Raw genomic sequence first — 12,019 nt, 5'->3', positions numbered from 1 at the left:
AACAGCCTGAAAGCACTGTGGCACTCATCACCTAAAACACAGAGTATGGATGAGAGGATAAAACGGGGTGCAATGAAGTACTCTTTGGCTCCGGCAAAGGACGCTGAAGGAAGGAGGTTCGTGTGGATTATTTGGTAAATTAAAGCCTAAAGTATACATTTGGCTTTACTATTTCCTTTACCCCAACAATCCCTGGCCATTACCCCATGGTATTACAGATGTCACTGTACGTTACTTCCACAACCTTGTTGTGAAATGTATTGTGAAATGTTGTTGACTCGTTCTCCTGTATTTATGTTATTCCTCATTATATTTGGTGTGGGATCCTGTATGAGTGCATACCACCGTTTTGCATGATAAGACCTCACCCAACGAGGGTAATAGATTTGCATGCTTGTCCAACTATAGGTGCTTAATTCTCATTATGACAAGTCCCTCCCTTCATTTTTGCCCAATCCTGGAGATGATTGATTGATTGATTGATTGATTGATTGGTTGATGCTGTGCATTGCATTGTGTGTATGCATGTGCTCATGCATGCAACTGTCTGCCTACCTGCCTGCCAGTAGTACTATTTCATCACTGGTTGTTGATTCTGCTAAAGAGGGAGACAATGCTATACTTCCAAAATCAGATTGATTGATTGATTGATTGATTGAAGAATTTATTAACAGTTTGCAGAATTACAGTACATTTCAAGCACAAACTCAATACAAAGGCTGTTAACTGTGAGTGGACGACCCAATTAAGCATTACACTTGTTTCCAATAGGGTCCACCATGTTCAAATCATCAAAAACATTTAGAGACGTACAAATAGACGTACAAATAGACACTTCTATATAGACAGAACAGGAATTCATCATAAAGGAGGTAAAAAGGGAAAAGAAACATATACAGTGAGGGAAAAAAAGGGGTGGGCGGTGGGGGGGATTCACGTTCAGCTCCGTTAATTTGTTTGTTTTCCTTGGAGGAGCTGCGTTGGGTCCCCAAGTCGGCTCCGTGGCCGTACCTTGAGTTGGCTGTGTGGCCTCAGACCGCTCCAACTAACAGCTATGTGTGTCTGCCTGTCCGTCCGTCCTGCTGTATGTATGTCTATTTGAGTACGGACAGCTGCAGTAGCGCTGGGTAAGTGTGTGCGTGCATGAGTCCCAATCAGGAGGTTTACACGGCCACGCCGCCCAACAGTGCCACCCAAGGTCACCCAGCACTACTACAGCTGTCCGTAGTCAAATAGACTACATACATACATACATACATACAACCCTCAAAGTCAAGATAAAGCCAGAGACAAATAATGATGGATTAAAGTAAGACCAATTGCCATTAGATACTTGGATCACTTTATAACATGATGTGACTATATGAAAGAGAGAGGGGAAAGTCAAGGTCAAAGCCATAACCATTCAAGGAATTCAAGAGTGAGATTGTGAACACCCGGCCCTTGGTGTCCTGTCTCTCGATCTGTTCTTGGCATAAAAGCATAAAAATGCAAAAAATAAATCTTACAAAATAAAATTAAAACAAATTCAAGAGTGAAACAACCAGGGAACTTTTGCACAGTTGTGAAAAGTATGTCCCATCCCTACCTGTTATCAAATGATGTATGTAATAATGAGTTTAACAGTTGTATCTGATACACACAGCCCTCTCCCTCCTAGTCCCTATCTCTAGTGATTTAACTGTTGGTATGTAGAAGGTGTGCTCTGTGATCAGCAAATATTGATACAAGACAGCTTTGTATTTGAGGCTTTTGTTAATGACATAGCTTTGCTTGATCAACAGCCTCTGTAAGCAGAACAGAGTTTAAAAGTCATGTGAAACAATAGAATCACTATATAGTTAATTGGCCTGCATGAAAAGCAAAGTCTTTGACTGGCCAATTTGTACTCTTTCTTCCTTAATTACAGTTGCAATACACTGGAAAAAGTTACATATATTGCTTATCTGATGCATGGATATGTCCTTATCTATTTGGGTTACGGGCTTCCTGGCTCCAGAATGTAGATCTATAATTTAACTTAATATCAAAATATATTTAAATATACTGGTAAAGCTTGGCTGGTTACAATGTCAATTACCATTTCTTTTTTAAATTTATACCAATGTTCTCTTGTGGATATATACAATGCATGTATAGAATTTGGCATTTTTTGTTCAATTAAAATTGTGTTTATATAATTTAAGTTCATTTCAGTTTTGCTTCATTTCCTGAATTTGTAAAATAAAGTAGTCTTTAAGATGGTTTAAGTCTTTAAGACAACCGATTTATATATATATATATATATATATATATATATATATATGTGTGTGTGTGTGTGTGTGTGTGTGTGTGTGTGTGTGTGTGTGTGTGTGTGTGCGCGTGTGTGCGTGTGTGCGTGCGTGCGCGCAAAGCATTGTCTGCTTGTTCTCATAGATTTGTTCCCTGCTTGATGTCATGTGCATCAGTGCAATGTGCACACTGACGATTAGAGAAATATTGTACTAATGCATACAGTTCTCCCTGCCTAGTTGCAAATCGGTTCAGGTACACCACACATACAGCAGCCATTCTTAATGGGTCCATTTTTACACTCCAAGTTAAATTAATGCTCAGGATCTTTTTTTGTGGGGGTAGTAAAGTGACAAAACACATTCCTAACACAAGGGATTGTGACACATCTAATGCATTCATGAGGGACACAATAAGAGGCAGAACCATCCAACCGGTTCCCCCTTTTCACACAACGTAATAATGAATCCCCAGAGGTCTTGTTTCCTCCACCCCAATAACCTCCTGTATTGTCCACACATGCCGGTAGGAGGATCTTTCATGTGGTGGCTTACTGTTTTACTGGAGCAGTCACAGTGACACATTAGAACTCATGGCTATAAAAACAAATACTTTCGCTATTACAGGTAAAGTGATGAAACAGTGGCTAATGTTTTTGTACATTAATACGATCTCTCATTCACAAAGAAAACAACAGAGGGAATAACAGGCAAAGGAATTGTCTGGCTAACACGTGGGTTACTAAATTTAGGATTTGTAACTAGACACCACCATCTCATTTTGTTCTTCAGGATGTTGGAAGACAATACAATGCTCTCAATTCTCAACCTACATACAGAAGCTGCCAACTGAAATCTGCTTATGGTTCTGTTCCATTTTGTTGCATCCTAATTGTCTCCACCAGGCCGAAGGCATGGGGAGAGAGTATGTTTTGCACTCCGTCCGTGTGTGTGTGTGTGTGTGTGTCCTTCCTTCCGTCCGTCCGTCCGTCCGTCCTTCCGTCCGTCCGTCCGTTATCAGCTAATCTCTGGCACCATTGGCCCGATCCATGCCAAACTGTGCACACACACTCCCTGGATGCCAACAACGAACCTCTGCCCCAAATATTCCTCAACGGCCTGTTATAGCGCCACCATGAGGCCGATTTAGGCAAAACACATTTCTGTAGATAACTCGTACACATTTGATCCATACATCACACAATTCGGTATACACTATCTCCATAGTCATGTGATCAACACAGATCTGCACAATTTCCCATCTTCCATCCTGATTGGCTAAGATTGGCTTCCAAAACTCACATGATTGGTCCGTTTCAAACAAAATGCCACAAATCACAAACACAGTGTCCAATTTCCATGAAATTATACACGCACATTTCCACTAGGCCGAGGACGACATGCCACTATTTTTCCCCCAAATCAGCCTCACGGTGTCGCTATAACAGGACAATTCCTGTTTTACCTATAACTGCATCGACAACTTATGTATGCGCACTCCCTAGAGGCCATGGAAAAACATTTTCCCTGCATCCCTCCACATCTGCCGGTTATAGCGCCACCATGAGGCCGATTTCTGCAAAACACATTGTTTGTGTTAGTCGCACAGATTTAATCCAAATCTCACGCACATCGGTACACATGATCTCTGTAGCCACTGATTAGCTAAGATTGCCTTCCAAAGTTTTCAGGAGTAGCCCGTTTTGTAAAAAATGCTGCACATGTCCTGCTCATCCAGAATTCTATCCTCAGAGATGCTATGAGTGATCTGGCTCTGCATTTCCTCAACAAAACGAAGAAAATTGTTGCAAAAAACAAAACAAAAAAAACATGTTTATATTACTCCTAAACATTTTGCCAAACATCACACACACTCCTATCCTCCTGGTGGAGACCTGTGCCCAGAAGGGCACTTTTTCTAGTTGGGTTCTGTTGTGTCCTCAGCCTGTATGAGTTGTTTTAGTAGTAGTTAGATAACATAAATAAATGATAAATATAATATTTAACAACAATGCATGGACTACCATACAATGCTAGTAGAGTTTGGAAGGGTTAAGCTTTAGGGTCTTTGAATCACTGTAATTTGTTTGCAGTTCCTGCGTTAATTTGTATCCCATGAGGACAGAGGGCACTAGGGCAGAGTTTATCTACCTAATGACCAGGTGTAAACAAACAAAGCTGTCTACTGACTCTGTAAAAATGTTCTCAACAGGACTACACACTGCGGGTTATTGTTTGTGTTGCTTTTAGATCCTACTCCGTCATTGTTTCCCACAAGAAAACTTGAGTACTCCTAGCAACTGTCAGGCACGTGAGAGACACACACACACACACACACACACACACACACACACACACACACACACACACACACACACTGGGCTGTATTTTGCGTGTCCAGTACCAGGTCTTATTACTTAACTTAAGACCTGGAGGCGAGATCAATGCCATTTGGCTATTCTGAGTGGCCACACCTCCAGGTCTTAAGTTAAGTAATAAGACCTGGTACTTAAGACACGCAAAATACAGCCCACTGTCTCTCTCTCTCTCTCTGACCAATAATACTAAATTGTTCAACCCCAGTAAACAGATGTGTGGTATTACAAACATTTGTCTCTATGGTAATGGGTTAATGCTATTGTTCAATGTACTGTGATGGACTAAGTCGACAGTGGACAGTGACGCACGCACTGCACGCACACACGCACTGCACGCGCACTACGCGCACTGCGCGCACGCACGCACGCACGCACACACACACACACACACACACACACACACACACACACACACACACACACACACACACACACACACACACACACACACACTCTCTCTCTCACGTAAAAACAGAACACAGATCCATAAATGCACATAGTCAGACGTCCACATGTTAAACCTAGATGAAAATGTAACTCCTACTTATCTCCATTAACTCCTACAGTTTCAACATTATGATAGGAATGAAAGATTCTGCTTTAAGCAAAGCATTACGTCTGACAGAGAAACTTTAACCATGAAAGCTGATTTATTAAAATAATATTTTGTATTATCCATGCATGTGTATGGCAATCATCTGTTCTATTCAGATCAGATGCACACCATGTCTCCTTTGCGGTTTCCATTTGTACAGTGTAAAAGGATTAGTAGGTTATGAGGCCATTTTCCAAAAGAGATTTGATCTTTTTGTAGACACAGACAGCACAGGAAGGAAGCCAACCCAGATATTAAGATTTAATTTAACAATTTTCTTTTGAGGGTGGTTTATTTTCCATGCTGGGTTAGATCATTAGATAATCACACATACTGTACGTACTCCAATAGTGTGCGTGCGTGCGTGCGTGCGTGCGTGCTTGCGTGCGTGCGTGCATGCGTTTTCTCTCTGTTAGTAATTATTTTGAAAAATTCCCTCGCCCTGAATAAGTTAGATTTCCTGGAACACATTCCGGGTATTTATGACATCAGTGTTTTTGAAAATGAATAGTGAGTGTGTACCTATGGTTTCTCCATTTGGATGAATCTTTTTTTCAAATCTTTGTCAAACATGGTCAGGACCAGTCTGTGCCTTGGCATGTGGAACGAAAGATTGTGTAATATTTATTTGTTGATCAAAGACAGAAGAGGAATTAATTATTCCCATTGTGCGCAAACCTCAAGGAAATACTGTAGCTCCAAGTTCTGGTTCTTTGTTATACACAGTAGCCTACATCAGTCAATATAATAACAGGAGTGGCTAGTCAGATAAAACCTGCAAAGCAGGCATGAAAGTACAGCTGTTGCCAAACCCTATACTCTGTTGCACGATGGTGCCACTGAAAAACAAATTATTTTCAAGCTAACAACGAAACACATGCTTACAATATTGTATTAGGAGTAGGCTGGTAAACATTAAACAAAACAGACTACTGTATAAGAGGCCTACTTGTGTAGGTCTTAGTCTTAGTGCTTATTGTGGTTAGCATATTTTGTATTGACCTGTACTTTCCTTGAACTGTACACATTCTACAAACTGTTAATACAATTTTCAATCAATCAATCAATCAATCAATCAATCAATCAATCAATCAATCAATCAATCAATCAATCAATCAATTGAAAATGCTTAGGCCATCCCCTGGTCAGCCTCTTAATGGAGGGGAAAGGATCTGGTTGGAATAACGTGTTCCTTCCACGCACTATGTCCATCTGGGAAACTCCCCTAGGTGATAAGAAGCTCCTTAACTCCTCATGCATTGAAGGAAGCATGAGCTTCCATTTCGGGGATCTCCCCAGGTTGGCAGAGGGAGAGTAGCGCCCAGGATTTGTATTTGTATTTATTTATTCAGCACAATATAAAAACAACACAGTGAACATATAAATATAAGAGGGGTAAAGTGCTAGGCTGAGGCAAAAAAGCCCAAGGGGCTTATACGAGGCCTCTACCTATGTAAATGAAACATTGTACAAGAGATATAGAACATCCAGAAGACATAATTGCAGTATATAAAACAAGAACAAAAAAAAAACAAAAAAACAAGAACATAAAGTTGCAGGTTTGGTATGTATTTAAATTAAAGATTGGTAAAATATTGAGTTGTTTGAAAAGAGGGGCAGAATGAGCAGACCAATCACTGTATGTGGCAATCCTGCAGAATATTTTTTGCAGGAGTTTGTGAAGATGAGTATTATAAGTAGCTCCCCAAATGATATTGCAATATATAAGATATGGATCAATTAAGCTATAGTAAAGAGTTGGGAGACAGTTTTGATTTACCAGACTACGGAATTTGCCAATAATGCCAATAGATTTTGATATTTTCTTACAGACATGGCTAATGTGGACTGGTTTGTCCAGCTTAGTCTTTCATGGATAATTACACCAAGGAAGGTTGTTGATGTAACCTGAGAAATTGGATCATCTCCTATAGACAGACAGGTGTTAGAATTACAATACTTTTTATTTTTTTGATGTAAATATAATAAAATTCGATTTTTTTTATGTTCAGTGATAATTTGTTTAATTTAAACCATTTTGAAATATTTTCAAGATCGTGATTAGCCTTTGCCATTAGAGCTGAGAAATCAGTATGTAAAATAAATAAATTAGTATCATCTGCAAAAAGTACAGGAAACAAGAAGGACAAAGCCGCAGCCAAATCATTAATATAAATCAGAAATAAGAGTGGTCCTAGTATAGACCCCTGGGGGACCCCACATTTTAAGGAGGCACTCTCTGATGATTTACCGTTGATGCTAACAAATTGTTGACGGTTATGAATATAATTAAAAAAAACATGTATGAGTGATTCCAGCAAATTTGCTATATTAATTGGGGATGGATTACAGATGAATTTCTTATACAACTTATTCTTAGCTTTCAGAGACTTATGGAGATCTGGTGTAAACCAGGGTTTTCTAAATGCACAGACCTTGTTTGCTTTTTTACTGACAAGAGGAAAGCACCTGTTGAATACAGGGTTAAAGTACTTCAAAAATGACTGGTATGCTTGTTCAACATCATCATGAGTGTATACATCACCCCATAGGATGTCATCAATCAGCTTCTCAAATCGGTCAACATTTCTTTTGTTAAACACTCTAAACCTTAGAGCTTTGTCTGCCTCCTGGTGGTTAACTGAGGGTTTTGATGAGAAGTGAAACACAGGATAATGGTCAGATATATCAGAATGAAAGACACCAGATTTCCATACATTATTAAGAGAGTTAGTAAATATGTTGTCAATAAGGGTTGCAGATGAGGAAGTCACTCGAGTAGGTTTAGTAATTAAGGGGTATAAGGAGTTTGCATACAGAGTATTCAAAAATTATGCAGTGAGTGAAGAAGACTCACTGTTAAATAGATTTATATTGTAATCGCCCAAGAAGAAACATACTTTACCTTCTCGGTTAATTTTGTCCTGTACACATGTAAGACTAGAATTGAAATGTTCAATGTTTGAGTCTGGGGGCTTGTATATGCAGCCTATGACAACATGCTTACCATCAAAAATGTCACAAGAGGGTATTTCCAGAAACAGTGATTCAACATCATGACTCTCAGAGTTGAGTGCTAGATCATCTCTATGTTTGAATTGATATTTATTGTGTAGGTATATGGATACACCTCCACCAGATGTAGCCATTCTACAATGGTGTAGAGCATTATAATTTGGAATGTCAAAGACAGATGTCAACTCATCAGTCAACCAGGTTTCAGAAAATGCTAAGACTGAAAATTCATGATTTAACAAAGACAAAAAGTGAAAAAGTGCCTCATGATTTTTAGAGAGACAACGGATATTTAAGTGAAAAGTAGAGAACTGCTTTGTTTGGGGCTTTGGAATCTCAAGTAGTAGACTATGAAATTGATCGATACTAAAATAGTCACAAGATAGTGACTTAGGAGTTAGAGAGCTAAAGAAGTTTGAATCAGGATCAAGAGGGTCCATAAATTTGGAGTCACTACGTAGGCTCAGATCAAAAGGATTGAAATGCATAGAACTTGAGTCAGTTATCAACTTAAACTTGCATTTTAAATCCTCAACCAATCCATTGATTGATTGATTGATTGAAAATTTTATTAACAGTTTGCAGAATTACAGTACATTTCAAGCACAAACTCAATACAAAGGCTGTTAACTGTGAGTGGACGACCCAATTAAGCATTACACTTGTTTACAACAGGGTCCACCATGTTCAAATCATCAAAACATTTAGAGACGTACAAATAGACACTTCTATATAGACAAAGAACAGTACAGGAATTCATCATAATGGAGGTAAAAAGGGAAAAGAAACATATACAGTGAGGGGAAAAAGGGGGAGGGCGGTGGGGGGGGTTCAGATTTTACGGGGGCCAGTTTCGAATTGCAGCCATCCGTAGGTGCCCTTTGAGAGCGGTTTTGAAGGAGTCAAGGGATTCGCATGTCTTAATGACTGTTGGTAGGGCGTTCCACATTTTGGTGGCATAGGAGCGAAAAGAATTTAGTCCCTTGTTTGTGCCGAATCTGGGTTGAACATGATTCGTTGCACTCCCTCTGGTGTTGTGGGTGTGGACTTCATTAACATTAAGGAAGTATCTACACAGGTACATGGGTATCTTGGTGGAGTATCGAATCTTGTGGACCAGACCCATTGCAAGATGCTGTACTCTGTCGCCGACCCTAAGCCATGCCAGTCTGTCAAAGTGGGCAGGGGTGAGGTGGGTTCGGGGGGTGAGGCCAAGTAGGAGCCTGACCAGTTTGTTTTGGGAGGTCTGGAGCCTAGTTTTAAGGGCCTTTGAGGTGCCTATCAATATCATGATATGGGAAAATGGAGATACACTCAGAACAAGTCCAAGAGCTCCATTCATTCATTTCATGTGCATTAATAGGTGTGCATCTCAGATGGTAAAACTCTGTACAGCAGGTACAACAAACAGTAGGGTTAGAAAGGATATTATGGCAGTGATGACAGTGAGAGCTGACCATTAGAGAGTATAAGAGTGATCATGTGTGTACTGATACTGTATACTGAGAGGGCATGCATACATGTGTGAAATATGTAATGAATCATGTGCAAGGTTTAAAAACACTGGCATTTTCAGTTCACCTAGATGCAGTTTGCTGGGATGGTGGGATGGTGGGCGGACAATGAGTTTGTCATACCGCAGGTAGGCAAAGTCACCCTTCTCCCTGGCAGCCCACATAGCTGGAAGGATCACAGCTTAGTCATTGGCACCGGGTGAAAAAAAGGATTAAAGAAATCGTGTGATGAAATTTAAAGAGAGAAAAACAAAATGAAAATGCTTTACGGAGTGTGCACCTATGGTTTACTTTCTACATTTGGATGAATCTTTCTTCAAATCTTTGTCAAACTGCAGTCATGACTCCAGTCTGTGCCTAGGCATGTGGAATGAATGATTGTGTAATAATTATTTTTGATCAAAGACAGAGGAGGAATTCATGGCCCGCTCTGACTACTTAATACTTAACATTATAAACAATAGGCCTATACTTATATAAACACTGTTAACACTAGGCTACTAATATTTAATTAACACCAGTACTACCAATATTCTTCTTAACAACTACCTACTGGCTGTAACATAGAGAGCCCACACTGTTTCTTCAGGAACAGTATATTTTCTAGTTAATTAACGGTATGTTAATTAAAAAACAATGTTTTTTTTGTTTTGTTAAATTGTTAAATTGTTAAGTTAAATTGACACAGATAATTGTACTGTGTGATATAAGTTGTCTAGTTTTATTAATCAATATTTTATTATATTGGTGGTATATTAGTGGTATCTGAAATGACACTTAATATTTCAGCCCCCAGTTGACTGTGTGAACACTAGTCCAATGGATTTGTTTCTAAACAAAAGTTTGCCACCAAGTGGCCATTGAGAGTTTTAATTTGCTATTAAAGCTAAGGTTGTTGCAGTCCAATAAAAATGTAATAGCCCTTATTTATCTGCATTATTTGTGTGTGTGTGTGTGTGTGTGTGTGTGTGTGTGTGTGTGTGTGTGTGTGTGTGTGTGTGTGTGTGTGTGTGTGTGTGTGTGTGTGTGTGTGTGTGGGGGGGGTGTGTGGGGGGGTGTGTGTGTGTGTGTGTGTGTGTGGGGGGGTGTGTGGGGGTGTGTGTGGGGGTGTGTATATATACAGTATATATATATATATAACAAAACAAAAAAACATTGTTTTTTAATTAACATACCGGTAATTAACTAGAAAATATACTGTACTCTGGGCGTCCTTGAAAAAGACAGCTTGCTCTCAATGGTTTTCCCTGATTAAGTAAAGGTCAATCAAGAATGCGAGCACAACTCAGTCAAGTAATAATCTTACCAGTTGCACAGCTCAAGATCTCAATGAAAACGGAAGAATGCCGGCACACACCCAATGCCGTTTGGGTGAGCAACAGTGTCATGTTTTTGAGAAGGGGAAGAAGGAAAATGAATTCTTGCATGAGTCATCCAGTTTTTGAGAATTCCCCCACACTCAATGCAATCACACATTTCCTGGATCACATTGCACTGCAGGTTGTTGTACAATGATACCAGATTAAATTAATGATTGATTACACAGCGAGAGTGCATAGACTGCATCCAATATGTCTTTGTAGTAGTTTGATGTTGGAGGGTGTAAGTAGGTCACCTAAACGCCCCAAATCCCTTCGGGAGATGTGGTTAGAGCCACTCAAGAGAGACTAATAGGTAATAGATCGAGCTGGAAGAAGAGGGTGGGTGGGAAGAGTGGGGTCAAGAGAGGACGACAGAATGAACAGGTGGGACCCCAGATGAAAGAGTTTAGGTAATCCATCCAACCATGAGCCACGTCTATTATAATCCTCTCTCTGTGCTTTCAAGCCCATACTTGAGAGAACCCCCACCCAGCTCTCAGTCTTCATCTCTGAGCTCCAGGAACCTCATCCTATTCGAAAACACTCAGGTAGGCCTACAGTCCTCCTAACTCTACTATTCCAATTACCAACCTAAACCCTTCTTTGGTTTGCTCCACTGCAAAATACAATTATATAACCGTTGATGGACATGGGTATTATAGTGCACCGTTGTGTTCTTAGAATCTAACATTAGAACAACTCTTCACTGAAAGTGTCGCAATATAAAGTCCTTTTGTATTATGTCCGACTACATAAGTTGTGGATTGCCACAATGGCTCTTGCCAAAGTCACTATATAGCTGCTAATTTAGAGATGTCAGCCTATAGCCTTGTTAATGGTTAGTGTAAGAGAGAAATAATCAGTAAAGGAAAGGACTCTCTCTCTC

The sequence above is a fragment of the Electrona antarctica genome (assembly GCF_951216825.1).
Source record: "Electrona antarctica genome assembly, chromosome: 11".
Taxonomy (NCBI): domain Eukaryota; kingdom Metazoa; phylum Chordata; class Actinopteri; order Myctophiformes; family Myctophidae; genus Electrona; species Electrona antarctica.
Note: the sequence above shows the minus strand (reverse complement) of the source record.